At 50.6% G+C, this 26,272-nt stretch overlaps 1 long non-coding RNA gene across 1 annotated transcript in view; it reads left to right on the forward strand.

Moving 5' to 3' along the window:
- The window catches only part of LOC141277087 (uncharacterized), a 36,840-nt gene that overhangs the window by 6,386 nt on the left and 4,182 nt on the right, over window positions 1-26,272 (forward strand). Inside the window, exon 2 of the long non-coding RNA XR_012327829.1 lies at window positions 25,867-25,933. This is a non-coding gene — a long non-coding RNA (uncharacterized lncRNA). The remainder of the gene's footprint in view (window positions 1-25,866; window positions 25,934-26,272) is intronic.

Raw genomic sequence — 26,272 nt, forward strand, 5'->3', positions numbered from 1 at the left:
AGCATCTGGAAGGAGATACTGTGCTTCTGCTGTTTGGCCACGTGTGGATGAATCCCTGATTCCCTGGGAAGGGGCTGGCGTTGGGGGTGGGAGACCCCAGCAGTGCTTGCAGAAAGGGCCACCGGGTGGTTCCCAACAAATGCAGGACACGCAGGAGCCGGAAGCTTGTTCATGAGTTCCGCCTGCGGCTGGTGGTGACCAGCGCCGAGTCACTAGATTCACCTTAACAGAAAGGCGGGGGTGCTGGTGGTGGTATCAGTGCTGGGACGTCTCCAGAAATAAACAGCAGGATGTTCAGAATTCTCATGCATTGTAGAAATAGATTCTAGATTGATCTATAGAAATAGATTGCTGAGATGTCGTTTTCCCTATGAGAAAGCAGGAATTTAGATGCTCTGAACTGTCAACAGACCGAAGGCTTTTGGCTCATGGGGGCCTGAGGTTCTTATTTCAAACTTGAAAGGGTCTGAATAAGAGTACATCATAGCTAATTGGACCTTGGGCTCCAACATGGCAAAAATAAGCTTTACCCTAACCACCCACAGGCTGGAGGAAGATGAAAGCCGTTGCTCTGAGATGAGGGACCACAGGCGAAGCTGCACCCCTCCTGCAGCCGAATGGGCCCTGAGGGTCTCAGCATCTCCGGTGACGGTGGGGCTGCTGGGAGCGCTTGTGCCAGGTCGCCGCCACCACCTTGCACCCGCACCCTCGTCTGCAGCGCCTCCCTTTTCTCCTCTTGTGGAGCCTGCAGAGTCGTTTCAGGAAACGAAATATATCAAGCTGTCCTGGAAGCAATGAAAAACCGAAAATTGGAGCCAAGCTTCCAAGAAAGAGATGAGAACGTTGTCACGTGTCCTGCGAGTGCTTTGTTTTCTAGGCAGCGTGCGCTTTTCCTGCCCTGGGACCTTGGGCTTACAGGTCCCCCCACCTCCCCACCCAGCAGGTGCCTCCTCGGGATGGATGCCCTCCTCCCTCATCACCAGCCAGGACTTCCTGGAGGGGACTTCACGCTCGCTGAGGATTCGGAACCTTCTGTGCATATGTTCCAGCACCCAGTACGGTGGCTGCAAATAATGGGTGCTCCATAAATATAGCGAAAAATTTTAACTCTCACGGTGGACTCTTCTTAAACATTAAGTAACTGTTTAACATTTTTGCACAGCTCTGCAGGGTAGAAAAGCGAACTCCCAGAACTCTCCAGCAAAATGCCAGTGTTTCAGTATTTGAGTATATTTTATTTAATTAAAAGCACCAGCTTGGTGTAAGGTCAGCCAGGTAAGACACCCAAAGTCTTAAAGACATTCATTGCCCTTGTTTCAATATTCTATTTCCGGGAGTTTGTCCAAAGGAAAGAATTCAAAATATGGAAAAATCTTTATGCCCCAAAATATTCATTATAGGATAGCATTATTTGTAATAGTGAAAAAATAAACAACTCAATTGTCCAAAAGGGAGGTTATTAGGTGGACTACGGTGGGTTCTCTCTTTTTTTTTTTAATAAACTTATTTATTTTTGGCTGCGTTGGGTCTTTGTTGCTGCACGCGGGCTTTCTCTAGTTGCGGTGCGCGGGCTTCTCATTGTGGTGGCTTCTCTTGTTGTGGAGCACGGGCTCTAGGCACCTGGGCTCAGTAGTTGTGGCTTGCGGGCTCTAGAGCGCAGGCTCAGTGGTTGTGGTGCACGGGCTTAGTTGCTCCATGGCATGTGGGATCTTCCTGGACCGGGGCTCGAACCCGTGTCCCCTGCATTGGCAGGCAGATTCTCAACCACTGCACCACCAGGGAAGTCCCATGGTGGGTTCTTTTAATGGATGATGGTAAAGCACTGAACACTGATGCTTATCAAGGGTTAACGACATTTGTTCATACATCCGTGAGTGATGGGAAAGTGTTCTGTGTAATAATAAGATCGTACGTACGACGTATGGGAACAGCTAATGTTTTCTTGAACTACAGTATCAAAGTTCTTCAAAGAAAATGTGGCAGAAAGGTTCACTGCGGTTTTCTCTGGGTGATGGGACTCTAAGTGATTTTTTTCTTTTTTCATTTGTTTTTTTTTAATTTCCAACTTTCCTGGGATGAGCATTTTACAACAGCAAACCACCCAAAAGATACTGGCTTCACGTTGTGTGTGTATTTTCTGCTCACGTGTACGTGATTTCTGTTGTTCTGGTGCCTTTTCCGCTGCACGGGAAATTCCTGGAACAAACGCAGGGCCGGGGACCTGGAGTCCAGGGCACCTGGAGGGGCCTGTGAGCAGGGCGGCCCCACCCAGGTCTCCAGAGCCCCGACCCCCATGCAGACGAGGAAACAGACGGAGAAGGCACACAGCCCTGGCAGGTTGCTCTGTCCCAGTGCAACCTTCACGGGGGAATTAATGTCTATTCATGTCATTCCTGGAAACCATGTGAATCATTCCCAAACACGCCCATTGTTTCGGCGCATACTTTCCCCGTGAGGCTGGCCCGGCGAGCTGCAGGCCACAGCCAAGGCCTCAGGAACCCTCAGCGACACCCCCCCGGCCCCCACCGAGCGTCTGCTCTCTGGCAGGAGCGTGGTCGTGGCCTTGCACTCACTTTCTTCCAAATATGCATCTTGTCAAAGACAGAGGACCTGTGGTTGACTCTGATTATCAAGGCCTTATTGGATGGAGCCGGCCACTTTTGTAGCATTTAAGAAAGAAACAGACTTCCAGAAAAATGGCCTATTTTTCTGGGCCATTTTTTGAGCATTTAGCTCAAGAAAAAGATAGCTTTTCCTGGGCTAAATGCTCCAAGGCAGGTATACCCCAAATAAAGGGCAACAAAAGTCTAGCACGGGACTCCCCCAAAATAATGAGGAATTTGGAGAAAAAGACCATCCTCGGTTCAACTACCAAGAAGTGTTCTGGTGGCAGGGGGCGCGGAGGGACGAGGGAGAGAACTGACGGGAGAGGCCGCGTGACGGGCGGGAGGCCTCCAAGCGCACACTATAGCTCAGGCTCAGCTGAACGGACACTATTTTAAAGAGAGAAAAGTCAGTGTTTGTAAACATGTGGCAGGTCACTGGTATTCAGATACTATGCTCGTAATCATAATGGGTATTTTAAGAGATCAAGCAAAGATGCAGTATTGATAACACTCCAGAAGCACCACAGAAGCACAGAAGGATGGTGATACCCAAGGGTCTGGTAGAGTCAGATTAAGTTTTCACTTGTAAATATGAGGGCAATCGCAGTGGTGGGCGTCCTAATAAGAAAAATGATCGTGATAGTAACCGCCGTCTAGGGGTCGTGATACACGTGCTGTCTTGTTTCAATCCGCAGCAGCCCCTCAGGGCAGCTTCTTGTATCAAGTGTACAAATAAGGAAACCGAGGCTCCCAGAGACTGTGTGTCTGGCACAAGATCAGATTGTTAATAAGCAGGCAGGGCCACGTGGCCACCCAGACACGACTTTCAAGCCCTTACCAGCAACGTGCAAATGAATTCAGAAGTTCATTCCAGAAACTTCCCTGACTGAAAGTGAATTGCGGCATTGATACTACAGCCAGCCTTGCCCAAAAGCAATTTTAAGAGAAAGACTCCACCCCCATCTCCAGCTCCAGGCACCTACTTGTCAAGTTTTATATTTGAAGAAAGCAGAAAGGATCACATAGACACCCACGAAGAAATGAGAGGGGCTGTGTGAATATTTCAGAAATCGCTCCTTTCGACTTCTGAGGTGAGAGTGCTTTGGGGGGAGAGGTTAAACAAGTAGCTTCGGCACACAGCTCTCTGCTGCTGTCCCAGGAGACTCAAAGGCAGCACGCCTACAGCATCGCTCCCGATTCTCGCCTGCAGACGGTCCTGGACCCTCACCTTCTCCGCTTCCGCCCAGAGGGCTCCACCCACCCAGGTGCCCAGTTTCTCCTGGTCCAGTCTGTCTGGATCAGGTAACAAAACGTTATCAGGAATTTCTGACCTGAAGTCCCAGTAACCACAAGAGTTGTCGCCTTCGATACGCAGCCAGGTGGGCCGTCACCAGGAGGGGCATCTGGTCGGTGTGGCCAGAGGCTTGTCCCGGTCACTCAGCCGAGCAGAAACGTAATCCACAGCCTGCTCGTCTGGATTCTCTGCAACCCACCTGTGTCGCGAGGTGGGGTTTTATTCTATTTCAAAACTGTAATAATTAGAAGGTGATTATAGTTGGTTCTAGGCAGTAAAGATGCATTTAATAAATTCTGTAAAACTTCAGGCGATCGTACTGCAATAACACTGAAACCAGCTAATAAAAAGAAGGAGAGAAACTACCATCGCAGAGGGAAATTAGGACTATTTTCTACATAAAACAGAAGTGGTGCATATATAGAAAGCACTAGGAAAGGTATCTGCAAGCAATGGAAACACACGTACAACATACGGCGTTTATAACATGAGGCCCAAGCATTATTTCAGACATCAGTGTTTCCCGAGTTTCAGCCTTTCGCATGCTGGTTTTAAAGTTTTGCCGTATCTATGCATCTGAATTTTTATTACTTACTTACAGATTTGTGGTACTGGCCGTAATTGTTTCTACAGTACACTGACATAAATTAAAAACTTTAAAAAGTATCCATCTCTGTACCACCTAAAACTCTTCATATAATCCCTCCACGCTTTGGGACCTAAGGAAGCGTATAATCACCTTCCCCTATGAAAGCATGTGTAGCACAGCACATAAAGAGCGCAGACAGATGGTTAACGGCAGTCGACACAGAGAAACCCACCCCTCCCCACCGCCAAAAAGGCACCCGACACACATACAAAAACCATCCTCAATCAAAAAAATACAGGCAAGGGCTTCCCTGCTGGCGCAGTGGTTGAGAGTCCGCCTGCCGATGCAGGGGACGCGGGTTCGTGCCCCGGTCCAGGAAGATCCCACATGCCGCGGAGCGGCTGGACCCGTGAGCCATGGCCGCTGAGCCTGCGCGTCCGGAGCCTGTGCTCCGCAACGGGAGAGGCCACAGCAGGGAGAGGCCCGCGTACCGCAAAAAAAAAAGAAAAAAAAAAAAAAATACAGACAAGCCCCGCTTAAAATCCTGGGAAGGAAAGCCGGATGTGACAGGTGAATTTACTCCTATCCTGAGTAAATTCTTACAATAATAGGACTTCTGATGGGGCAGATCTAAGACATGGCAAGGTGGCAGCATAATCTGCGTTAACACTGAAACATGTAAGAATAGCATAAATATTGGGACAGTCACCAAGAACGCATTCTAAAATTCCAACAATTTCTTAACCATTATGTTTTTTCTAGCTATAAAAGTAATTCATGTGTACTGCACATCATTTGAAAATGTACACAAGAAAAACACAAATAAGGAAATGAAATCATCCAGAGACAACCACTGTTAAGACTTTCACAAATTCTTGATGTCTTAATACGTATGTAAAGGCATAAATACACACGCTACATCAACATAGATCCACAGTTTCACAAGAATGTGTTCCTGCTGTCCGCTCAGTTCCGTAACAGCCTTTCTCTGCTTAGCAACATTGCTAGCATGTTCCTCCAAATAGTCACACTCTTTTTTTACGTCCCTTAGTGAAGTTTTGTGTTTTCATCGACTTTACAAATGTGTGCGCTGTGGGGTTTATATATTCTATATATTTTTTATGCACTCAGATCTACCAGTCTTCCCATCTCTGGTTCTCTTTTTGATATCATGTTTACATCTCTCAATTTGCTCAAGTTTTTCCTATAGTCCCTTACAAAATTTGTTGTTTCCTCAATATAAATGTTGTCTACATTTCTTGACCTAACTAATCCTAGAGCTGGTGTTGCTATTTTGAATGGGTCCTCTACCCTCACCATCGTCGGCTAATTGGTCATTGCTAGCATCTGGAAATACTATTGGCTTTGTATATTAATTTTATTATACATCATTGTAATTTCCTCTCTCAGTTTTACTAATTCTGAGTCCACTCTTTTGGGTGTTTGGGGAAGTTTTGTAGCTCAAAACTGATTCTGGAATCAACCAGACCTGTGTTTACATTTTAGACACAACACTTGCTGGATCCAGTCTTGGGCAAGTCCTTGTATTCTCTTTTTTCCCCAGCTCTATTGATATAACTGACACGTAACATTGTGTATGTTTAAGGTGTGCAACTTGATGATTTGATACATGTAGCTACTGCAAAATGATCACCATTAAGGTTAGTTAATACATGTATCACCTCACATAGTTACTCCATTGTTTTGAGTGTGGTGAGAACATTTCAGATCTACTCTCTCAGCAAACTTCAAGTATTCAATACAGTGTTCACTCAGTCACCAGGCTTGTTCATCTTTTAACTGAAAGTTTATATCCTTTGACCAATATCTCCCCAAATCCCCCAGCCTTCAGCAGCCACCATTCTACTCTCTGTTTCTATGAGTTGGATATTGTATTTTATTTTATCTTTTGAGTTGGACATTTTAGATTCCACATAGAAGTGAGATGACGCACACAGGTGTGTTTATCTTCCTCTGTCTGATTATTTCACTTGGCAGTAATGCCCTCAGTGTTCATCCGTGTTGTGGGAAGTGGCAGGATTTCCTTCTTCTTTTATGGCTGAATAAGTATCCATTTTACATATACGCATAATTATCCAGTATATGTATGTATGTATAGAAATGTGCATATATGATAACTATGGATGAATGGGTAAAGGAAATGTGAGTTCTATATATCCGTAAATGTGCTGGTCATCTGTCATCAGATGCTTCAGTTGTTTCCATACCTTGGCTCATGTGAACAATGCTGCAAATGAACATGAAGCTGCAGATCTTTTTTTTTTTTTTTGCCTTTTTTTGCGGTACGCGGGCCTCTCACCGTTGCGGCCTCTCCCGTTGCGGAGCACAGGCTCCGGACGCGCAGGCTCAGAGGCCATGGCTCACGGGCCCAGCCGCTCCGCGGCATGTGGGATCTTCCTGGACCGGGGCACGAACCCGTGTCCCCTGCATTAGCAGGCGGACTCCCAACCACTGCGCCACCAGGGAAGCCCGCAGATATCTCTTAAAGATAGTGATTTAACTTCCTTTGATTATATACCCAGTAGTGGGATTGCTGGATGATATGGTAGTTCTATTTTTAATCTTTTGCTATTTTCCACAGTGGCTGCATCAATTTACAGTCCCCCCAACAGTGCAGGAGGGCTCCCTTGTCTCCACACCCTCACCAACACTGTTACTTGTCTTTAGCATAACAACCATTCTGATGAGTGTGGGGAGACATCTCCTTGTGGTTGTGATGTGCATGTCACTGATGATGAGTGGTGTTTTCACGTGCCTCTTGGCCATGTGGATGTTGTCTTTGGAGAAATGTCTGTTTAGGTCCTTCGCCCATTTTTTAACTGGATTACTTGCTTTGCTATTGAGTTGGATGAGTTCCTTACAGCCATATCCCATCCCAGACGTGTAATCCGCAAATATTTCCCTCCATTCGTTTGTTAAATGATTTCTTCCGCTGCGCGGGGGCTTTTTAGTTTGACGTAGTCGCGCTTTACTTTTTGCTTTTGTCGCTCGCGCTTTAAGTGTCGAATCCAAAAACTTTGCCAACATCAGTTTCCAGGAGTTTCCCCCTGTGTTTTCTTCTAGGAGTTTTACAGTTTCGGGTTTTACATTTAAGTCTTTAATCCAATTCGGGTTAGTTTTTGTGTGTGATGTAAGTCAGGGGTCCCGTTTCGTGCTTTTGCATGTGGATATTCAGTTTTCCCCACATTATTCAGTACCTTCTGAAAGCCTTGGTTCCTCTTCTGTAAAATGTATGTGGTAAGACCTACCTCACAGGACTAGCGTGCAGGGAAATTGGACAATGTGTGTAGAACACGGATTACAGATATTCTTGGACACAGATATTCTTAGAGACATCATGTGTGAAGAGTGATAGTTTCTTTTCCTCACCCCACCCACCCCGCCCTTCTTCCGGAGGGTGTAGCTCTTCGTTTCTTTTTTGGTCTTACTGCATCGGGTCGGACTTCTAGGCTGCTGAGTACGCTGGAGATGGGGGGCTTCTTGCCGTGGCCCTGATGACGCTAGGAAAGCCGGGTGCTTCAGTCCCAGGGATTCTGCTGCCCACCAGCCCCGCTTCATGCTCCTTGTCAGGGTTCCTCTGAATTCAGCTCCACAGCCGCCTCCTGTTCTAGATCTGGGCACCTGAGCTGTCTCCTCGACTGACACAGTCCGGGAGCATGACCCGGGCTCAGTGCCGCATGGATCACATGTTCAGTTGTAAGCACCTTACCGTGACCTTGCTCGGCACAAGCCCAGGGTGGTCTCTAGGACCAGCTGGGCTCAGGGTCCGGGAGCCCTGTTTGACTCCACCACGCGAGAGCTGCCACTCTCTGCCTGAGGGTCTCCACCCTGCCGCCCCCTCTGCCACAGTGGAAAGATTTGCTCTGGGCAGCTGGCCCAATAATGCAGTAAGAGTTTCCTCCCCCCACCCAAACCACTTCTCTTTGCTTATCTCTGAGTCGACAGAAATGTTAAAATGTGTTGGGCAAAAACATCTGGGCAGCTTCCAGGTAGAGGAAGGCTGCTTCCTTTTTGTTTCCTTCAAAAGCAAAAGTTTTAAATTTTGGTGAAGTCCGATTTATCAAGTTTCTTTCATGGTTCATGCTGTCTGTATCCTAAGAAACCTTTGCCTGCTCTGAAGCTGCATGTTTTTCTCCTAGAAGTCCTACAGTTTTTCACTTAACATTTAGGGCTGTGAGCCATTTTGAGTTTAGCCCGTGTATAGTGTGAGTTAAGGGTCAGTGTTGATTTTTTTTTTTCCTCCGCGTGAATGTCCAACTGTCTTAGCATCATTTGCTGCAAAGATATTCCTTTCTTCATTGCGTTATCTTGGCCGCTTTGTTGAACATGAATTGACCATATACGTGTAGGTGCATTTCCACTGATATGTAAAAAAGACACAGTTGATTTTTTGTGTTGCCTTTCGCTCCTGCCACACTGACAAATTCGTGTTATTACTCCTGGCACTCGTCTTATCATCCATGAATAGGTGTTGATTTTTGTCAAATGTTTTTTTTTCATTTGTGCTGCACTGATAGGATCATGTAATTTTTCTTCTTTGGCCCATTAATATGGTGAATCACGCTGGATGATTTTAAAATATTGAAGCAGCTTTGCATCCCTGGAATAAAGTTCACTTGTTCCTTGTATAAATTTTTTTTCATATATGTTGCTGAATTCTGTGTACTAATGCTTTGTTAAGGATTTCTGCATCTCTGTGGGAAATATTCGTCTGTAGTTTACTTTTTTTGTATGTTTTTGCCTGGTCTTAGTATGTGGTTAATATGAGCTTCCTAAAATGTTCCCTCCTCTTCTATTTTCTAGAAGAGATTGTGTAAAGTTGGGGTTAATTACTAAACATTTGGTAGCATTCTCCATTGAAACCATCTGGGCCTGGAGATTTCTTTTTCGGGCAGTTTTAAAGTTACAAATTCAGTGTCCTTCATAGTTAAAAAGCGATTCAGATGATCTATTTCACATTGGTTGAGTTGTGGTAGTTTGTGGATTTTGAGGATTTGGTCAGTTTCATCTAAGAGCTCACACTTTTGTAGAGTTGTTCACAGCGTTCCTTTAATACCCTTCTGGTGTCTGCAGGGTCTGTGGAGGTAGCCCCCGTTCATTCCTGGCATCGGCAATCTGTGTTCCCTCTCCCCTCTCTGTGTCAGCCTTGTTGGAGGTTTGCCTGTCTTGTGGATCTTTTCAAAGAGCTGGTTCTTTGTTACATTGCTCGCCTCTTGTTTTTCTCTTTTCAGTTTCGCTGATCTCTGTTCTTTCCTTTGTCCTCTCTTTCGTTCTGTTGTTGTGGGTTCGTTTTGCTCTTCCTCTTCCGGCTCCTTGAGATGGCGGCGTGGGTTACTGATTGGAGACGTTTCTTCTTTGCTAACATATGCGTTTAGGAGCCTAACCACCTTTGTCAGCACTGCTTTAGTTTCTCTCTCTCAAATTTTGACACACATTTTCATTCATTTCGATATACTTTTAAAATTTCTCTTGAGAGTTCCTCTGTGACCGAGGGATTATTCACAAGTTTACTGTTTAGTTTTCAAGTATTTGGAGATTTTCCTGTTGTCTTTCTGTTATTGATTTCCGACTCAATCCCACTGTGTTACAGAACACCCTGGGTGTGATTTCAGTTCCTTCAGATCCGTTGAGGTTTGTTTTGTTGCCCAGGACAAGGCCCACCTTAGCTTATGTCCCGTGGGCCCTTGGGAGAAAGTGTATCCCGGTGTTCTGGGCGGGATGTTTGCTGGATGTGGGTTAGATCCTATTGGTGGTGGGGCTGATCCGTCTATCAGTTACTGAGAGAGGCACGTCGAGGTCTCCAACCAGAATCGCGGGTCCGTCTTTCTCTCCTTTCGGTCCCATCAGGTTTTGCTTTGCATATTTGTAGCCCCGTTGTCTGACGCACATGCACTCAGGGTTCCCGGGTCTGCTGGTGGACGGACGCGTTCACCGTCACACAACGTCCCTTTGTCTCCCGCAGTTTTCTTTGCTCTGAAGTCTGTTTCATCTGATGGAATGTAGTCACTTCTGCGTCTTTTGAATGTTTCCACGGTATATTTATTCCACTCTCTAACTTTCAACCTGCCTGTCCTGTTATATTTGAAGTGAGTCTCGCGGCACAGTGTTTAATCCATTCTGCCGACTTTTAGTGGCTTTAGCGTTCTCAGGCCTTCAACGTCCAGTGCAGTATTGACGTGCGAGGGCTGGCGTCTGTCATCTTACTTTTGTTTTTTCTCTCTGTTTTTCAGTTCTCTGTTTTCTTTTTCTTGACTGGATTACTTGGACAGTTTCTAGAATTCTGACTTATCTATAAAGTTTTCGATCATAATTCTTACTATAGCATTTTTAGTAGTTTCCCCAGATATTACTTTATATACAAATGGCTTATCGCAGTGGACTGATGTCGCCGTTGTACCAGTTCAGGTGAGGAATAGGCCCCTCGCCTCCCTGTATGTCTTTTTACCCTCTTCTGTCTCTGGTATAACTATCTTATTTCCTCCAAGTCAGACTGTGCGATAATTTTTCTTCGATTGTCAGACACAATTTAGAAAACTCAGGAGAAGAAAGACTGATTGCGTTTACACCATTTTGTTCACCATTTCTTTCTTCCTTCCTGACATTCAAGTCCCCCCCTTTAGGTCCGAGGAAATCCCTTTAACCATTCTTCTGGCGTAGGTGTGCTGGTGACACATTTTCTTAGTTTTCCTTCAAATGAGGTGCTTTGCTTTCCCCCTTCAATCCTGAAGGCTATTTTTGCAGGATACAGGCTTCTAGGTTGACAGTTCTTTTAGCAGCTGAAAAACGTAGGGGGACTTCCTCTGGCTTCCATGCTTTCTGATGAGAAATCTGCTGTAATTTGTTTCTAATCTGTTGGTGATCTGAGTGAGAAAAATGCCATTTTATTTTGTCTTTAGTTGTCAGAAGTTTGCGTCTGCTGGGGTTTGCTGTGGATTTATCCTGTTTGGGAAGTTTTTTCAGCTTCATTTTGTAGGTTTATGCCTTTTGGGAAATTTGAGAAGTTTTCATCCTTTATTTACTTGTTCATTTGTATTTTTTCAACCCCATGTTCTTTCTCGTATCCTTCCAGGATGCAAAGTGAGCTCTTTTGTTATAACCCCGCAGTCCCTAACGTTCTGAGTGGTTTTGTTTTCAGGTCTATTTTGTCTCCGTTGTTCAGCTTGGGTGATTTTTATTGGTCCACTTTCAGTTCACTGATTCTCTCCTCTGTCTCCTCTGTTTTTCTTTTTTTTTTATTTCATTTTATTTTTTTTTTAACATCTTTATTGGGGTATAATTACTTTACAATGGTCCTCTGTTTTTCTGAGCCAGTCCATTAAGGTTTTTTATTTCCGTTCTTTCTTCCAGCAGAGCCACCTTCCTGGCTGGTCTGCGGGGCTGCTGGGTGTCGTCTCTCTGGGCACAGATTGGAGCCCCAGAGACCTGAGCAGCTGCAGCAGGTCTCAGGGCCCAGCGTGTCTGGTTAGGTGTTGGGAGGGCAGGCCCGACGCTGGCCAGGCCACTCTGGCTCCAGAACCAAGTGGGCGTTCAGAGGGGACTGGAAACACACAAACGCGAAGGCTCTGGACGCCCCTTCTGTCTTCTGGCCCTCGGTCACCAGCGGTGGCCGCAGCTTCCCGCATGGGCCTCAGACTCAGTGTGATGCCCGTGGAGCCCGCCCCGCCCTGCTCCACCCTCCTCTGCTTCCCAAGACGCAGACAGGCCATGGGCAGCGCTGGGTGTGGTTGTGAGGCGCTGACGGCCTGCTCTGCTCGGTTTTTCTCATGTCGTCTCCTTTCTGATGCAGGATCGTCCTGTGACGATGGTGGCGCACACAGTGACGGTGACGGCACCGGCGCGTCCCGCTGACATGGTTCCCGGTGTCCTGGGTGGGCCAGCTCGTGTTCTGCCCGGGCGCGTGCGCGGTCATTTCCCTCTTCTATGGATGAGGAAACACACCCACAGGCTCTGCGGCGGCCTCACCTGGGCTCACGTCCTGGCAAGAGCACAGGATCGCACGGGGCGAGTCTGACTCGCAGCGGCCCAGCCCTGCGGCCGCTCTGCTCCGCACCGACGGGTCGGCGATGGCCTCGAGGCCTCGGGCAGAGCCCTGCCCCCGGCACCCACCCCGGCAGCAGGGTGAGCCCGCCGTCCGTGGGCAGCTCGTGAGCCAGGCTGCAGGTTCAGCCTTCCTTTCCCGCCAGCACTTGGACCCTCGGCACACAGAGGGTTAACGGCATCCGCTTTGGGGTCCGCAAAGTAAATACGGCATATTTTCTTAATCCCTTTCGCCGTGTCTGTACACGGTTCTGTGGGCTGTGTTTAATGGAAGGAGACCTCATGCTTGGTTCAAACAAATCCTGAAGTTGGAAAGAATGCTCTCCCGCGGTGGGAGGAGAAGGCAGGGCGAGGGCTGGGGGTGGGCAGCGGCGGGGCCGGAGACGCTGGCTGCCCGCACGGCCCGCCAGCGCAGACAGAGGACCGACCTTCTGTCCTGGCACCCGGCGGAACCAGCAGCGCCTGGAGCGAGCTACGTGGACGCACTGTGGGCACGCACTTCTCGGCCGATTATAAGCCAGTTACTTATTACGGTTGCGTTTCAGGAGCCGCCCGAGTCCCTGCTTGATCTGAGTCCCCGCTCCCTGGAAAGTGCAGTTCAGAACGTCTCTGGCTCAAAGTGGGTCCAGTGTGTCGTAATTACGTTCTCAGTCACGGTGCTGCTGGTGGCTCAGAGTGACAAGTAATGAAGTCCCCTACCAGTTTTGTCTTTCTCGCACTGTTTGGACGGCTGCTGATTTTTTGGCCCGTGGCTCGGTCGTAGAAAACTACAAAAGGATTTTAGAAGAGCAGCATGTCCTTGGCAAGCAGGTTAGAGAATCCTGCTGTGTTTCTGTGACTTTCCTCTGCAATTGTAGTTCCAAATCGTAAAGAGTGGTTTCCTAGGAAATAAAAACTGAGGAGAGAGAAGACCAGGGGGGCCGTCGGCGGGACGATGTGGGTGACGCTCCACCGGGAAGGTTCAGGGCGTGTGTCGAGGTTCCTGCTGGAGTCTCGAGGCCACACTCTCTGAGGCAGTTACTGGAGGGGCGGCAGTAGCCACACGGCCAGCTCTTTCAACACCCTCTTTACGGCTCAGAGAAAGAGCTTGTAAAATCCCGACACTTCGTGGCAGAGCTTCCAGACGTCTTGGCGATGCCCAGAAAGTCTCTGGTGAGCAGAGCCCAGCTGACAGCAGGATTCAGTTACCCCACGGAGGACTCAGACTCGAGGACAGTCACGCCAGAGGCCAACCGAGCTCGGTGAACTACACAGACGGAGGTTTCGTATTCAGTCTTCGTTTCCTCTTCCTCTGGACGCAGTTGTCGAAAATCGTCTCAATTAGCACTTAGCGGGCACAGTGGCCCCAGGGCCCTGTCGCTCCTGAGAGGGGACACACAAGAGGCTGCTGCTCTCCGACTTGAGGGCAGGGCAGGAAGCTTCTTAATCTGCTGCCTCTGGACGTGTCGAGGCCCAGGGCTGGCGTTTGTCCATCTCTACTCCCTGCTGCACCAAGAAACCAGACGGCCGAGGGGAAGCCTCACCCTCCAGTGACATCACCAGAGTGCGGGCTGAATGAGGAAGGGGAGAAAAGTGGGGACAGGGGCACTCAAGACAGGAGGGACACCATCGGGCCCAGGCGCCCGGTCTGGCTGGGTGTTGTCCTGCTACCTGGATGGAGGGTGGGGGGTCACAGGGGCTGGAACCCTGCCGGGGAGGAGGGAGGTTCTCACCGATGAAGCACTGGGCCCAGCACAGCAGCCACCAGCCTGCTCGGCAGAAGCCACCGTGGACGGTGCTGGGAATTCAATGACCTGGACGGCCCTGAGGCCAGGACGGGGCTGGGAGAGGGTCCCGTCGACACAGCTCAGATTCAGGCACTAAACAGGCTCTGGGAAAGCAGGAGGGTCCCGGAATCATGGTGATGAAAACCTGTCATTGGCAGAGTGCGTGTCTGTGTGGTATCAGTGTCAGAGTGAGAGGAAATGCAGTGGCAGCAGACGTCCAGCCCCTCAGAAGTGCTGCCTCACCGTCTCCCTGCCAATCCCGGGGCCAGCTGACCGGGGGAAAGTTAGAGAACGGGTTTCCCAGCGCAGGAGGCGGCTGGGTTACCGTTCAGGACTCATTGCCCACCATGGCCCCATGACACCGGCACGCTTGAGTCACTGAGATGCCAGCCCCATCTGAGCAGAGCTTGCGGGCCACCCCTCGCCCGCCTGCCCCTGCCTCTGGCCTGTGGGTGTCCACGGCCCCTGCGGTGGGGTGGTCCTTCAGCCTGGGCCCCAGCATGGAGCAGCCTGGGGCGGGCCCAGCTGACCCATCACACACGCACACACACACGCACGCGCATGCACACAGCTACGCGGAGGAGCCACTGTGCTACCACTGGGTCACCTTTGTCATCCTCAGCCCTCAGCAGGAGGGTAGAGGGGACGGTGCCCTGGGGCTGGTCACAGAGGACCCCAGCTGTGGCTGCCGGACACAGCTCCTTCAGCTCCTTCGGCTCAAGCGCCTCCGTGTGGAGACCCTGATCCTCTCCCAAGGCCAGGCTCCGGGGGAGGGAAGGGCTTCAGGAGCTCGCCGTCAAGAACATCGAGGTTAGCACCTGCGTCCTGCGTGACAGACGCTCTGCAGAAACCCATCCCTCAAACAATGCGTGGACGTACGGCTCTCGGCACAGGGGTTGAGACTGTGGCTTCTACCCAGAATTGGAGGGGCCCCAGCACGTGGCTGGCGTCTGGCCCATCACCAGTCACCTGGATGGGCGCTTTCCCCGCAGTGTGTGCCCGGGCGCCAGGGAGCCCCGAGGCTCTTCGCCGGCGGTCGTGGGTTTCGGTGCGTCATCGCTTAAACCTCACGAGGAACGTAGAGGAGCCCCGGTGTCCAGCCCCTGCCCGAGCTCACCTCGTCTTCTCCTGGCGGGTAGCCTGAGGCCCTGAGAGGTGACGGTCCCCAAGGCCACCTCGGTCAGCACCTTGGCCCCTGTTGCAGCCCCCGTGGCCAGCACTGCTCCCTCCTCCAGCCCTGCTGCAGGGCGCGGCTCGGAGGGTGGGCCTGGGGAGAGGCCGTGGGCTCTCAGCGCACCCTTTCGTGACCAGGGCCGGCTGGAGGACTCGACCTGACTTCCTGAGCGTTGCAGGGTGGTCGAGGTCCTGGCGGAGCAGCGTGTGGAATGTGCTTATTCAGTTCCCGGCTCTTAGCAAGTGCTCAATAAATTTCAGAGATCGTCCCAGATATTCCTGTCACTGCTGAGGCTGAGTATTGAGAAGTGCATCTGGTTCATATTAGCGCATCTGCAACAAATCCCACCCCCACCTTGGTTTTAAAGTCAGGCCTGGGAGCCGACTCCCGAGGGGTCTCCTGTAGGACGAGGCGTGAATCCCTTCTCCACTCCAGCGTAGGGGAGGCCTGGGGTCTTCCGGTGGAGCCGTGAGCAGCTCCAAGTGGTGGCTGGGCGCCCAGACCGAAGCGGCAGAGCTAGTGAGCGCCGGCGTCCAAGCCTCGATTGAGGCCGTCCCAGCGCCAGAATGCAGGCGTGACCATGTCCTCCCGCCAGGAAACTGTGTCGCAACATCCCTCAGCCCTTCTCTTCTGGCCCCGTGCCCCCGGCCAGTCAGCTTCAGGTAAACAGTCAGGTTGGAGGCCTGTGCTCTTGCTTGTTCAGAAGCCCTGCCCGCTGCTCCCTGCAGGGCCTGCGCCCTGTATTCCTGAAGCTCCATCAGCACTCCCACTCCCCCCATCACCCCCGCGTCGCCGCCCGTCCCCGGCCCCAGAAGCGCAAAGCTGGGTACCAAGGCGGCTTAGGAAGAGGCTGTGTCTAATTAAACTTTAAATTATGGACATGAGAGGTTTCCTCCTTTAGTTTTCACTGCTTTTTTAAGAAACCCACACCGTTTTCCAAATGCAGTGTGAACCTCCCTCCACCCCCTCGCGGGCTCCTCCTGCAGCCCTGCTGGGACAGCCCGCTGCTCGGCCGCCATCTGTGAGGGTCCCCGTGTGGCCACTTTCGTGGGACCACCACCACTCGGGGCCAGAGGTCAGCCAGCCTGCAGCTGGAGCTCACCGAGAGAGAGCAGCTTAGGGAGGAAAATCCACTTGAAATTTTGTTGCTGCCTTTATTCTTGGGTCGATGTGGAATTTCACCCAACAGATAAGTACTAACCAACTACTAGGTGGTGGGAAGGTGCTGGGTTTCTCCCCATGCAAGGGAGACGTGGGGTGATGCAGGTGTGGGGCCCGAGGGAGACAGAGGAAGGAACGGGGACCACAGGCTGGAGGCCACAACCCCTGTCCACCCCCGTCCACCCACCCGTCCATCCACCTGTCCACCCCCGTTCACTCCTGTCCACCCACCTGTCCACCTGTCCACTCCTGTCCGCCCCATCTGCAGGCCCCCTCCACTACCCCCACCCCGCCCCCGTCCCAACCCAGAGGGTGACACAGTTAAAGTTCAGTTTTTGATGCAGGAGGTGACATTGTATGACAACTGTTAAGAGTGGGTGAGGCTTTAATGACCAGGAACGTACAACTCCAGAGGCAGAACCTGATCTCAGCCGAGGAGGCCGGAGGCGGCTGTGTCTTCTGCGCCTGGTGAGTTGGGCAGGCGTTGAATTACCGCTGTGAATTTTCACTATGGCTCGGTCATTTGTGGTCTGAGCCACATGTTTCCCCTTCTAAAAAATGGGGTTATTGACAAGATGAATGAACTGTCAGCTTTAACCTTCTACAAGTCAATAAACAAGATAATTCTATCTTATTATTCAAATACTGCACGACAGCATGTTGCTTTTTTTTATGAAGCAGCCTTACGTATTTTGAGTTCTCCTTGTTTCTTGCACATGGAATCATATGTACACATATATTTACACAATTTCAATATCGCTCATACGCTAGTGTTCTGATGTTCTTCAGCTAAGGTATTTTGTAGGTATAACATCTTTACGAATGTCCACGTTCCCAGGTGTCAATGGTGATCAGCCATAGAATAGAGAAGCCTTGATTCACCGAATTGTCTGTTGGTAGCCAGTTTGGATTGTTTCCTGTTTACACACGTGTAGCTTCATAACCTGTCCTTTAAGTTAGTTCCCTATGGGTTTGATGGGTCAAAAGGCACGAGTCTTTTGTCTATTCCTCTGTACCTCTTGTCAACCTGCCTTCCCAGACCGGGAAGAAGACGCACTTTCCCGTCGTCTCCTGCTTCACTTTGCACCGCAGCTCCTGGCCCTGAGCTCACACTTTAGATCACTGGATGGAAGTACAGCAGCGCCTGGTTTTACTTGCATTTCCTTGGTCGCTGGCGACAATCTCGTGCTCGTCGTGCGATTCGTTTGTAGGCCCTGGTTCTCCCACGCAGGCCCGCTGCGTGTGCCACGGCGATTTTGCACGTAAGTCCTTTAGTAGAGGTGACATCTGTCATATAGCTATGAGTCTTTTGTGTCCTATTTTTTGCAAATATGTGCTGATTTCTGGTTTCCTTTGTGATTCTGGATGACCGTGTAGGGCCCCTCCCTCCTCTTCAGCTCGGACTTGCCAGGTGGACATTGTGTTTTCATTAAAGTAATTGTATATACAGAACACAATCATAGTGTAAAGTAAGACAGGACCAAAACGCTGACCTGGAACTGACAGTTCTATCACTAAATCATATGCTTCCCTTTTTATTTCTTGATCTGTCACTTTTAGACAGTATCTGCTTGTTTTCTGCTGTGATAATGTTTAGCTCTACCTCTCCCACTCCCATACTCCCACTGTAATTATATTGATATTTGCAGTTAAGTCCATAAATAGCATTTACATTTTCATGACAATGTAAATATTTTCTGCTGAGCCGAGAAGCACTAGGATTATTTCTCCTTCTGTAAACACTGTCCACCTGCTTTGTCCACCCTGACGGTTTTAACATTTTTTTCTTCAAATGTATTCTCATGTTTCTTCATATTCCTTTAATATAGCTTTTATTCTCCTTCACCACTATGTCAAGTGACCCTTAGTTCGTTCCCTCTGGAGCCAGACGTTGTTCTGCTCCATCAGAGCTGGTTGTTCTCTTGACCTGAAGCACAGTTGTCGTTTTCAAACTTCCCTTCACAGTTTTTCTGAGTTGGAGCCACTATTCTGTGGATCCCAGGCCTTTCTCTTTCTTTACTTTTTCCTTCATTTTTCTGGAGCACATCCTCAAGTAACTTTCTTTAAAAAAAAGTGTCGGGCAGAGGTAAATATTCTGAAAACTTGAATGCCAGAAAACACCTTTATTCTCTCTTCACAACTTGACTCATAATTTCAAAGTTTGAAGTTCAAAGAACTGATTTCAAAGTCAAAAGTAATCTTTCAGGAGCTAGGAATTGAGCCCAATCTGTCTGATGCAATAAACTTGACATGCCTGCTGGCTGAGAAATCACGTCCGCCATCATCACCATCATCAGTAAGTAGCTTGAGGGAAATCCTTTGAAAAGTAGTCTTAGATTCATAACCAAGATCATGTTTCTCTCTTTTTTTAAAACAAATTGCTTACTCTTAGGAAGTTCTAATTTCTCCATCTGTAACGTGGGAATCCTCTCTCGGTTATTTGTTCTATTTCTTAGTCTGGCGTTTTTGGAAAGCGATGAGTGAAATTTGGCTGAAAACTGTACGAGGGAGCATGTTATGAGCGCCCTCCATCCACAGGTCGTGACGCACTGGGTGCTGCCTCTGGTTCTCTCCACGCATTGGCTTAATCGGATCCCGCTTGTGCTGGGACAGGGACTTGCATGACCCTGTGAGGGCAGGGACACCACACATACCGCTCAGGGGTTAGCAAGGGTCTCGGGCAGCTTGGACTGTGTAACAGGGCGCCCCCAACCCCTGCTGGGGGGAGGCTGGATGTCCAAGATCAAGGGGCTGGCAGACGTGGTTCCTCCGCGGGCCTCTTCCTGTGTCCTCATCTGGGAGAGAGCGTGAGCTCTGGTTCCTCCTCTTCTCGTCAAGGATTAATCCCGTCGTGGGGGCTCCACCCTCACGACCTCATCTAATCACCTCCAAATCCCATCACATCGTGGGCCAGGGCTTCCGTGTATGAACTTGGGGGACACAACCCAGTCCACAGCAGCAACGTGCAAAAGTGGTTGTGTGTTTTCTTTCACTCTTTCCTGGATAAGGTTTTGAGTCAGTCTCACAGCTGGTCCGAGTGGGAGACCCATCCCAGGGCCTGCATGGCTCCCGGCCCAGGGACAAGTTGGTGAGAGCAGGTGCAGATCCCTGCGCCCGGGGTGCTGTGCCCCAGGCCCTACGGAGGTGTGTACGTGCATGTTGTCGAGTTCTCACCTGCCACCACCTGGCTTCCGTACACAGCGGTACGTCCAGCAGATTTCCTTCTAAAGGTCTTAAAATGGGCTTAGAGGCATTTCTGAAGATTCGTCATGAAATAAGTATGTAATTTCAGCCTGTATTCTCCAGTCAGGTTCAGAACATCTTATCGGACTTGCTCTGAAGATCAGTAACTGGGTTCTCCGGAGGCGAGTTACTAACCTGTGGGAAACAAATGAGTTCTTTCACAGCCTCTGGTGTCCGCTCCTGGGAGCAGTGAAAGGGCTAATTTCCTAAATGGGCGCGGGCAGGATTAACACCCCAAATTCCTTCAGGGACACTGGGCTCTTTGTTCCTGGGGTTCTTCCTGCTGCCATTACTCACCCACCCCGACTCTAAGTGGCTCTGCAGTTACAACCCACCATTTGTGCAAGCGCACGTCTCCATCCACACGACGAAGGTGCTCGCTGACCGTGAATCAGGTGCGGCCAGGACTTGGAGGCCCGTCACTTGCTGCCCTCACCCCTGCCGGTGGGGTGGGGGGACTAAAGATGGGCCCAGCTCTGAAGCAGGGAGATCGGCGAGCCAAGGAGACAGAGCAGCAGCGCGTCCAAGGAATGGCAGAGAGGGGCCCCGAGTGAGTGGAGAGCCCCTCGGAGGACACGCGTGCCCTCTGTGCTTCCACTTCTGCCGAGTGTGACAGCCCGGCCGCCCGCCCGCATCTCCAGCCATCTCGAGTCCAGAGCGGACAGCTCTGATCCGGGGCAAGCTGCTGTCCCCAGGAAGCCTGCAGTCACCCGGAACTGCTTCCGGGGTTTCCTTTGTCTCTCGCCCTGGGAAGATGCTGAGTGGCCAAGAGCAAGCGGGAGCAGCTGGGGCTTGGGCCAGGCTTTCTGGCCCCCTCGGCTGCCTTTCCCTGTGCCGCTGGTGCACCCACGCACTGTCTCTGTCTTACCGGTGTGGAGGCCATCCTCGTCCTCAGCTGAATCTGCTCACGGCCAAATAAATGACGCCCCGCTTGGGTTTGAAAGCTCTTTAAGCTTGCCGTGCTAGTTATCGGCAGCTCTCTCTCCAGCACTTGGGATCTTATGCCTTGTTGTATGGTTACCGGTAGACAGGTCTCCTCTACCCGACTAGCCTGAGCCATAGGTCATCCTTTGTTATACTTCCTGCGCAATGTATTGTGGGCAACGACAGGTATTGCTACATAAATGGATCAGTAGTTGGTCTCTGAATGTTGCAGTGACCACATGGAACCCATTGTATGTGAATTCATTTACTGGATTGATGATAACTATTGGATGAACAAACATTTATTAAATACATGAAAAAGAGTATTATTTCCTCACTTTCAGAAATAGAACATCGAAAACGGATCAAGAAGGAAAGAGAGGGCTTCACACACTGGAAACCAGTTAGACCAGTTCGACCAGACTATAAAGCACACTCAGAAAACCAGCAGAGCACACGTTCTGCACGTGAAATAGTCCTCAGAATGTTAGGCCACAAAACGGTTCTCAGAACATTTTTAGAAAATTGAACTCATACACACTATCTTCTCTCATCACAACAGAATGAAACTAGAAATCAATACCAGGGGGAAAACAGGAATATTTGCAAATACATAGAAATAACATACTCAAACAAACTATGGATCAAAGAAGAAATCACTGCGGAAATTAGAAAATTTATCTAAGAAAATACTTAGAGAAGGATGAAAATGGAAACACAATATAGCAAAACTTACGGGATGCAGCAAAAACAGTGCTCAGAGGGAAATTTATAGCTGTAAATACCTACATTTAAAAAATAAAATTAATTTGAAAGAGACACCATGTTCGTCGCAACATATTTAAGATCGCCAATACGCGAAAACAATCTCAATGTCCATCAATAGATGAATGGATAAAGAAATGCAGTGTGTGTGTGTGTGTGTGTGTATATGTGTGTGTGTGTGTGTGTGTATATGTGTGTGTGCGTGTGTGTGTATTTATACACACACAACTCTTCCTCGGCTTACAGTGGGGGTTATGTCCCCATAAACCCATCCTGAGTTGAAAATATTGTAAGTCGAAAATGCATTTAATACACCGAACTACACCATAGCTTAGCCTGGCCTACCTTAAACATGGTCAGAACACTTACGTTAGCCTACAGTTGGGCAAAACCATCTAACACAAAGCCTATTTTATAATAAAGTGTTGACTATCTCATATAATTCATTGAATACTGTACTGAAAGTGAAAAACAATGGTTGTAAGCGTATATCGGTGGTTTACCCTCGTGACCTTGGGGCTGACTGGGAGCTGCGGCAGCCACCCCTGCCCAGCCTCACAACAGCCTCATCGCCAGCCCAGGAAAGATCAAAATCCAAAATTCGAAGCACGGTTTCCACGGAACGTGCATGGCTTTCACACCATCATAAGGTAGAAAAATCGTAAGTCGAACCATCGTTAAGTCAGGGACCCTCTGTACGATGGAATATTACTGAGCCACGAAGAGAATGAAAACTATCATCTGCAACAACATAAATGGACCTGGAGGTGTTGTGCCCAAGTGAAAGAAGTCAGACGAACACCATCTGATCTCACTCGTTCGCAGAATCTTAAGAAAAAGAAGCTGGCGGATACAGAGGTGGGGTGGGCAAGATGTGTGAAGGGGGCCTAAAGTTACAAACTTCCAGTTAGAAAATACGTAAGTCACGGGGACGTATGTACAGCATGGTGACTGTGGTTACTAATACTGTATTGCATATTTGAAAGTTGCTAAGAGAGTGAAACTTAAAAGTTCTCATCACAAGAAAATAGTTTTGTAACTATGTTTGGCGATGAATGTTAACTAGGCTTATGGTGGTGACCGCTTCTCAATAGATACAAATATTGACTCATTATGTAATATACCTGAAACCAATGTAATGTTATATGTCAATTATAACTCAATAAAATTTTTTTCACCAAAAATATAGATCTCAAATCAACAACCGAACTGTACACCTTAAGGAACTAGAAAAAGAAGAGCTAACTAAACCCAAAGCCAGCAGAAAGGAGGAAATAATGAAATAATTAGAGTAGAGATGAATGCTAAGAGTACAAAACAACAGCACAATAGCACTGGGCTGTACACTTTAAAATAGTTCCATTTGTGAGTGACCCACCTTTCCATCGTGATGGTGGGTTACTGAGATGATTTCAGTTTATAGGTCAAACCCCTTTACACTTGCTTCCCCTTTCAGCCCCTCTTCCTGTTTTGCTGCCGTATCAGGGCCCTCAGGGACCAGATGGCCCCAGAGGTCGAGGTTGTTGCAGATGCTGCCTTTTGAGTCTGTCCCCGGATCTGAGGAGCATCTGGCCGTCTCTACCCGACGGCCTTCGACCTTGGGGCAGGGGCAGAGCTTGCCTCTTGTGTCACACTCGACAAAACACCACCCCAGTCACCTGTGGGGTAAAGTGCCCCCGGGGGCCTCACGCCACAAGGAGGCCGTTGAGCCCTTGACCGGGCCACAGAGGCAGCTGCTGGCTGCCCGCTGTCAAAGCTGAGAGACGGAAGGGGGGCTCCGGCTGACAACCCCGCGGCCAGGCCCACGGGACGGAGCGCCGCCCCCCGGCTGGGCCGACCCCGAGGCCTGGAGGGCAGGAGACCACAGCCGCCCCCGGCCGTGCTTCCCCCAGGCCTGCCTCCACACTCCACCCTCCTGCACCCTCCTTCCCTTCCTGGGTCCAGATTTCTTAAGTCTGGGCCTTAGACTCCAGGACAAGTACTGGGCCTTCTCCCCACCCCGGGGAGGCCTGCCTGGGAGAAGCTCTCCGCCCGTCCCTCACCCCCAGGTGGCCCTCCTGAGGCAGGATGGTCGCCCAGCTTTCGGGAGAGCACACGTACCCAGCGGCCATTCCGCTCCAGGGACACACGCAGTAATGACCGCGATGACTCAGAAGATTTGGTCACGTCTGCATCTGCATCCAGTCTCTGAGGCCAAGCTCAGCACCGCACGCGGACTCCGGCCAGCAGCCCGTGGGCACCGGGCCTCGGCCCTCGCTGCGTGGCGAGTGGCGTCCCATGGCCTCGGTGCTCGGACCACTTTCACGTCCAGCTTTGTCAGGGCTTCCTGGGCTGAGTCCCTGTGAGTGTCCCAGAGCCTGCGTCCTGGCCTGGGGGACTCCCCCGCCGTCGCGTTCACACAGACCTGTTTTCCTGGTAAAAGGCTGCTCAACTCTGCGGTAAAACCCACAAAACTCTGGAGGTTCCTGGAACAGGAAGCACCGTGTTCCTCCAGATGTTGTGAAACCTTCACTCCAGACGTGGCCCCGAGCAGTGAAAAGGGAATTGGAATTTCTGTTTATCCTTTTAAGTGCTGACTGTGTATCACGTCTTCCCAGCCAGAAGGATGCTTGGAGCAGGGGTCCTGGCCAGACCACAGGGAGGGTGATCGTACCCCTCACTGTGGGGGACGGGGGGTTGTTTCCAAGGGCTCCTTCAGGGGACTGAGCCAGGGAAGGAGGTTTGTGCAGGGGGAGCAGCCGGGGGGGGGCCATCTGTGGAGAAGAAGGGGAGTGGCCTGGGTGAGAAGAGAGGCTGGAGCTGAGGGTGGTGCCTGGAACAGAGACCCGTGGCGCTGGGGGGTGGGGACCAGGGAGACTGCAGCGGGCTCTGGGCCTCCTCACCTGGGAAGGGGGACGAGAGGGCTGCCCCATCCCGGCGGCGTCGCCATCCCAAGAAGCACTTGTGAGCTGCCGTCAGCCGTGTGCCAGGAACACTCTTCCCTCAGGAGCCCATGAGGGGTCCTGGTCCACTTCACTCCGTGACCTCTGATGCTGACGCGGAATGTCACACTCCCCAGGTCACCGTCCCCACCACCCCGCCCCTGTTTGCTCCAGGACAGGAAAAGTCCGCATGCCAAGGAGAAGGCAGTGTTTGGTTATGGAGAAGTCCGGGGCCCTACCTTGGGAGGCTGGGATTTAGGCCAAGGTCAGAGGAATCTAAGCCCTGGCCGTACTAGCAGGATGGAGGAGCTCCAACCACCAGACGGAGCCTCCGGCCCCGCCAAGCCAGAGGGTTCAAGTCCCACCCCGGCCGCACCACAGAGCTGCTGGGGCCTCCAGGCCCTCGGGCTCCACTCCCCGCCCTCCCCCGGCTACCTGCCCCTTCTGTCCCCGCAGCTGCCCCTCCCTGCCGCGGGAGCCGTGTCCTCGGGAAGGGATCCCTCCTCCCCCCACCCCCCACCGCCCCCCACCCCGGCCGTCCCTACTCCCTCGTCTGGGGCCAGCACCACCCCCAGTAGAGGGCAGCTCACAGCTCCGGCTGCCCCTGCGCCCCAGGCTGTGACCCTGGGAGGGGTCTGCCTGAGGTCCCGCCAGGCCTGTCTGGGAGCAGCACAGCCCGGCGGGCGGAGGTGGGCCGCTCCTGCCAGGCTAGGGCGTCGCGTTAGCCAAATGGATTTACAGGGCCGACTGTCAGGCCGAAAAGGAATCCTTGGCCGTCCTGAGCCTTCACAAGGATGGAACCAAACTGCATTCTTTGAAGAACATTCAAGGGAAAAGTAATGTTCAAGGGAAAAGTCTGGCTTTTCCCTTGAACATTATGTCTGTGAGACTCAGTTTGTAACGTCGACGAGAAGAATTAATCGGTAGCCAATCTAAAAAAGAAATGGAAAGATTTATCCGAGCAACCTGAGGATTATAACCCAGGAGACAGTCTTTCAGAAGCTCTGAGGACGGTTCTGCCTGGTTGAGGTCGAAGCACAGTTAGATAAGTTTTTGAGACAAAGGGTCTTACGTCAGAGTCACATACTGACAGTGTACTTCGTCTACCAGGGCGAGCGGTGGGCCACCGTGGCCTTGCAGGGCTGAGAAAGGAATGTTATCTCCTAAGGAGGCACCTGCCGGCGCCAGGAGGAACTTGCTCTGTTTTGTTTGGAGAGCAGGCATTCCTGCGTCTTCTGAGGGGCTCTAGCAAGTGTGCAGTGCGTGTGCAGTGCACACTGAAGGGCAGGGCCAGTGGCTCAAGGGCAGGGAAACTTTTATGTTAAATTTACTTGTCCTGCCTTAACAGTAATTCTATTCCATCAGTGGCTCCTGTGTCGGACAGAACTCCATTGTGCGGGTGGAACGCAGTTCGTGGCCTGAAGCTGTCCAGGTGAGGCGGGGTGAGGCCTCTGTTCTGGGAGGGGCAGTGGATGGGAGGAGAAGCCGCTCAGGAGGAAGATGCCAGGAACCCCTTAGGTCAGGAGAGGAATGTTCTTTGTAAACTGCAGAGCGCTCCAAGACAAGAAATCGCAGCTGCTCTGTTATTTCTATGTCAGTTCCCAGGAGTAGCCCATGGGTCACCGGTGTGACCGGCACCCACGCCTGTCCTCCAATGGCACCCAAGCAGGACTCACGGAGTGCGGTTGTGCCACGTCCCCAGAGACCCACGGCCTCTACTGAAGGATTCGCCCTTCTACTGACCTAAGTCCCTCCCATCACGACTGGAGCC

Source organism: Tursiops truncatus, chromosome 18, assembly GCF_011762595.2.
Source record: "Tursiops truncatus isolate mTurTru1 chromosome 18, mTurTru1.mat.Y, whole genome shotgun sequence".
Classification (NCBI taxonomy): Eukaryota; Metazoa; Chordata; class Mammalia; order Artiodactyla; family Delphinidae; genus Tursiops; species Tursiops truncatus.